Below are 6,433 nucleotides of genomic sequence, written 5' to 3'. Positions count from 1 at the left end.
AGAGGCATCCTAGTAAACAGTTATACTCTGAGGTTGGTGATAATAGGTAAAAAAAGAACACTAAAGGATCTCCCCTCAAGTACTTAACTCCAAAAAATGGTCTGTTCTTTTGTATTGTTTTTATTGAACTTTATATTTTTCTCCACTTCCCTCCCTTCCCTTCACCTTTCATTTTACCCTGTCCGACGGTCCCCATGCTCCCAATTTACTCAGGAGATCTGGTCCTTTTCTACTTCCCATGTAGATTAGATCCATGTATGTCTCTCATTGGGGCTACTTTGTTGTCTAGGTTCTCTGCAATTGTGAACTTAGGCTGTTTTTTTATTTGTTTTATATTTAAAAAAGCCACTTATAAGTGAGTATATATGATATTTGTCTTTCTGGGTCTTGGCTACCTCACTCAATATGTTTTCTAAATTCATACATTTGCCAGCAAATTTCAAGATGCCATTATTGTTTTTATTATTTATTTTTCACTTCTGTGTAGTACTCCATTGTGTACCACATTTTCCTTATCCATTCTTTAGTCAAGGGGCATTTATGTTGTTTCAAGGTTCTGGCTCTGACAAATAATGCTGCTATGATCACAGTTGAGTGCATGTCCTTGTGGTATTGACATATAGCTGGGTCTTGAGGTAGGTTGTTTGCTAATTTTCTGGGAAATTGCCATACTGATATTCAAATGGGCTGTGACAGTTTGCACTCCCACCAGCAATGGAGGAGTGTTTTCATTACCCCACATCCTCTCTAGCATAAGTTGTCATTAGTGGTTTTGATCTTGGCCATTCTTAGAGGTGTAAGATGGGATTCTAGAGTTTTTGATTTGTATTTCTCTGATGGTTAAGGATGTTGAACATTTCCTTAAGTGTCTTTCAGCCATTTTAGATTCCTCTGTTGAGAGTTCTCTGTTTAGGTCTGTACCCCATTTATTTATTGGATTATTTGTTCTTTTAATGACCAATTTCTTGAGTACTTTGTAAATTTTGGAGATCAGTCATCTGTCTGATGTGGAATTGATGAAGATCTTTTCCCATTCTGTAGGCTGTTGTTTTGTCTTGTTGGCTATGTACTTTGCTTTACAGAAGCTTCTCAGTCTTAGGAGGTCCCATTTATTAATTGTTTCTCTCAGTGTTTATGCTACTGGGGTTATATTCAGGAAGTGGTCCCCTGTGCCAATGTGTTCAAGTGTACGTCCCACTTTCTCTTCTATGAAGTTCAGGGTAGTTGGTTTTATGTTGAGGTCTTTGATCCATCTGGTCTTGAGTTTTGTGCATGGTGATAGATATGGATCTAGTTTCATTCTTCCATATGTTGATACCCAGTTATGACAGAACCATTTTTTGAATATGCTTTCTTTTTTCCATTTTATACGTTTTGCTTCTTTGTCAAAAATTAGATATTCATATGTTGTAGGGTCCAACTTGTTTGTTCCTAGCTGCTCAGCTCCAAAATAATCAGTCAGAAACTATATTATTTGTAATAATGTTTGGCCAATAGCTTAAACATATTGATATCTAACTCTTACAACTAGAATTAACCCATATCCATTATTTTATATTTTACCATGGGGCTTGTGTCCTATCGGCAAAGTTCTGGCTGGTGGTTTGCATCTTTCTCTTCTGGCAGCTCCCTGGTAGCTCCTAACTCTGCCTTCTTTCTCCCAGCATTCAGCTTAGTTTTCCCCACCTACCTCTATTCCACCTTGTTAGGCCTAATACAGATTCTTCACTAACCAATGATATTCATAGCATACAGAGGGGAATCCCACATCATTTGTAGGTGTGTGGATTGCTATCTGTGTCTTTGATTCTGTTCCATTGGTCCTCCAGTCTTTTTATGCCAATACCACACTGTTTTCAGTACTGTAGCTCTGTAGTAGAGTTTGAAGTCAAGGATTGTGATGCCTCCAGATGTTTCTTTATTGTACAGGATTGTATTGGCTATCTTTGTTTCACTAGGAACATGGGCTATAGGCTCATTTTCCTTTGCTTTACAACGTTTATCCACTTATGAGTGAGTACATACCATGATCTTCTTTGTGGGTCTGGGGTACTTCACTCAGGGTAACATTTTCTAGTTCCATCAATTTGCATGCAATTTTCAAGAAGTCATTGTTTTTACCATGGTGTAATACTCCATTGTATAAATGTACCACATTTTCTTTATCCATTCTTCAGTTGAGGGGCATCTTGGTTGTTTCCAGGTTTGGGCTATTACAAATAATGCTTCTATGAACATAGTTGAATAAATGTCCTTTTAGTATGATTGAGTAGAATATAAAATGATCAATTAACTTGAGCTCATAGGGGCTCACAGAGACTGAACCACTAACCAAAGATCTTGCATGGAACTGACCTAGGCTCTCTCCACATATGTTACAGTTGTGTAGCTTGGCCTTCTTGTGGATCTAATAACAGTGGGAGTAGGCCTAGCTCTGACTCTTCTCTAATTTTGAGACCCTTTCCTCCTTCTGGGTTGCCTTGCCCAGTCTCAGTAGGAGGTGCCTAGTCTCACTGCAACTTGATATATTAAGGCTGACTAATATACATTGGAGTCCTGCCCTCTTCAGGAGATAAAGGTGAAGTTGATGGGGGGCAGGACTGGGAGGAAAAGAGAGAAGGGATTTATAATTAATACAAATAAATCTTTAAAAATCAATGAATAAATTATTAAAACTTAGCCACAAGAGGAAAGGCTAACATTGGAACTGACATTTCTATTTACTGGGAGATCAAAAATTAATTCTGGTTATAGAGAAATGAAACAAACAATGCATGGGTTGTAGGGACACTTTATTACTATCTATGATATAAACGGAGGGTACAGTCACAAATCAGAGAAATAAAAACTTCTCATGTGTAGTCCCATGGTCCATGATACAGAACAAATGTGAGGACATCAAGTAGGACGGACCTGGAGTCCGTGTGCAGGCATGAATTGAAAATGAAGTTTATACTCAGTTTAATTAGGGAAGGAGAGAAGCTGTTGTTCAATTTAGCAACAGGAACTGGAGATGCATTATCAAGAGTTTTCTTCTCTGTTGTTGAGACACAGTGATTACACACTCTCTCACCTAAATCTCTCAATCTAAGCCAGGATTGTCGGAGCCCACTCTGGCAGAAATCAATTGGGGGTACCCTTAAAGGGGACGCTGAGGCTGAGGAAATGTTAGATTAATAAAAATGAAAACAGAAACATAGAATAGACTAGGAAGACTGAAGTCTAATACCAAACGGCCCTGAATTTATTTCTCAGCTAGCACATATACTACAGGCAAAGAGCAGACACAGAGAAACCCTGTCTCAACAAACAAACAAACAAACAAAGCAGTTCAGTCAGCTAACCACTCCCTGCACTCTCCCTGTGAGGAAGCTCAAGCAGGAGCATTATCTTATTGAGCTAAGGAGCTTCTAATTCCTAATGAGGAATGTCTTTTGTTGGCAAACACCAATCCAAATCTTAGTCGAAAAATGTGCTCTTTCAACTGGGCAAAAATGGTCTTTCCCATGGTCTTAATCAGAACTTTCTCACAGCCCTCAAGGTTACTGTAAAAGGCAGAGCAGGCAAGCTTAAACTCAAATGACTTCATATGACTCCAGATAGAAACTGAGCAACATGTGGGATCCCACACAGGATCTCCGAATTCTCTCAGGCCTAAGAAGGAGATGTTAATGTCAGAGTAGTTTCTGACTGTGAGGACATCTAGAGATGTGTTGGCCTTCTTGTGCTACAGAGTAAGTCAGATTGAGTGAGAACTGAGTTCCTATCCTCAGGGCACTTTGTTTTCACTTTAACATTAGTGCAATTTATGTTTCTTAGAAAAAAAATACTCTACTGCCATCTCCTGATCATTTATCATTTCTCCACTTGCCAATCCCCAGTCACATCCCCAACAAAATAGCAGATCATTTGTATGGGTTGTGCTCACTATCTGGCTGCATTCCATAGGGATTACACAAGTTGTTTGAGAAACCAGTAAGATTGACAAAAATCTCATCCAAATAAAATTAAAGATCAAGGGAGAAGATGCAAATTAATGGGTACATCACAACAGAAGCCTATGAAATCCATAGAATTATAAGGACATACTTTAAAAGTCTGTTCTCCACCAAATTGGAAAACCTAAAATACATGGATATATTTATTAATATATACCATTTACACAAGTAAGTTAAATTGAGAGTGGATAAAAAAATTTAAACAGATTTATAATCCACAGTGAAATAGAAGCAACAATTGCAATCTCAATCCCAACCCTCAAAAAAGTTTAGGGACAGATGGATTCAACAGAGAATTCTACCAGACCTTCAAAGGAGGATTAGCTGCATTTCTTTTCAAATTATTACACAAAAAGGAAATAAACAAAATTATCATTTTCTGTATCTTTTTTACAAGGATTACTCTGACACCCAAATCACATAAAGACACAACAAAGAAAGAGAATTACAGACCAAATTTCTTTATCAACATAGATAAAAAATTTTGCATTAAAACACTTGCAAACCAAACCTAAAGGCACACCAAAAAGATCATCTGATATGGTCAAGGAGGCTTTATCCCAGAAATGCAGGGCTCATTCAACATATGTAAATCAATAAATATTATTCACTATATAACCATACTGGAAGACAAAATTCACATGATCATCTCATTACATGTGGAAAGGCCTTTGAAGAAGTCCAACACCTCAACTCTGAGATTCCATCTTTACCTGTAAGAATAGCCAAAATCAAAAACACTGATGACAACTTATGCTGGAGAGGTTGTGGGGAAAAGGGAACACTTCTGCATTGCTGATGGGAATGTAAGCTGATACAGTCGCTTTGGATGTCAGTGTGGCGATTTCTCAGAAAATTAGAAAGCAACCTTCCTCAAGTCCCACTGATACCACTTTTGGGTATATATCCAAATGATGCTCAATTGTGCCACAAGGACATGTACTCATCTATGTTCATAACAGCATTGTTTGTCATAGCCAGAGCCTAGAAACAACGTAAATGACTCTCAACCAAAGAATGGATGAGGAAAATATGGTATATTTACACAGTGGAATACTATACAGCAGAAAAAATAACGACATCTTGAATTTTGCAGGAAAATGGATGGAGTTAGAAAACATATTTTGAGTGAGGTAACAAGACACAAAAAGACAGTTATCATATGTACTCGCTCATAGGTGATTTTTAAACATAAAGCAAACAAACCTACAATCCCAGAGAACTTAGACAACAATGAGCACACAAAGAGAGATTTACATAGATCTAATCTACATGGTAAGTAGAAAAAGACAAGATCTCCTGAGTAAATTGAGAGCATGGGGACCTTGCAGGAGGGCTAAAGGGGAAGGGGAGCAGAGAAAAATGTAGAGTTCAATAAAAATCAATACAAAGAAAAGAAAAAAAAAGGAAAAGGAAAACACCTCTTCATGATAAAAGTCCTAGAGAAGCAGGGGAAAATTTATAGAAAGCCACAGCAAATATATATTTAAATGTAGATAATCTTAAAGCATGTTTACTAAAATCAGGAACATGACAAGATTGTCCATTTTTTCCAATTTGTTTAATATAGTACTTGAAGTCTTAACTAGAGCAAGAAGACAACTGATGGAGATAAGGGTGGTACAACTAGGAAAGGAAGAAGTTAAAGTATATTCATTTGCAAGTAATATAAGTGTATACATAAATTATCCCAAACCTGCAACAGAAACTACACTATACTAAAAACATTTTGAGCAAAGAATCAGAATAAAATATTTACATTCAAAGTCAGTAGGCTTCTTAGATACAAATGATAAATAGATTGAGAAATTAATTAAGGAAATAATGCTTTACTCAAGATTGTCAAAACTGAAAACAAAATCTTCAGGTAACTTTAACAAAGTAGGTGAAATATTGTATAATAAAAATTTTAAATACTGCCAAGTGGTGGTGGTGCAAGCCTTTAATTCCAGCATTTGGGAGGTAGAGGCAGGTGTATCTCTGATTTTGAGACCAGTCTGGTCTACAATAGTGAGTTCCTGGACAGGCTCTAAAGCTACAGAGAAACCTTGTCTCAAAAATTTAAATAGTGAAGAAAGAAATTTAAGATGGTATCAGAAGGTGGAAAGATTAGTATATTGAAAACTTCTATCCTAAAAAAAGATAAACTACATGTTTGCTATAATCCCAAAGTTCCAACACTACTCTTAATAGAAATTAAGAGAATAGTTTTCAGCTTCATATGAAAATACAAAAAAATAAATAAATAAAACCAGGGTAGCTAAAACAATTCTGAATAACAACTATTAGAAGTAAAACCATCTCCAATCTCCAATTAAACAGTCAAGTTATAGTAATAAAAACTGAATGAAATTGTCATAGAAACAAATACATTGATGAATGGCCTTGAGCTGAAGACACAGACATAAATCAACACACCTATGAACACCTGATTT

This window comes from Myodes glareolus, chromosome 1 (assembly GCF_982192425.1).
Source record: "Myodes glareolus chromosome 1, mMyoGla1.1, whole genome shotgun sequence".
NCBI classification, from domain to species: domain Eukaryota; kingdom Metazoa; phylum Chordata; class Mammalia; order Rodentia; family Cricetidae; genus Myodes; species Myodes glareolus.
The sequence above is the reverse complement of the archived record's forward strand: the minus strand, read 5'-3'. Positions refer to the sequence as shown.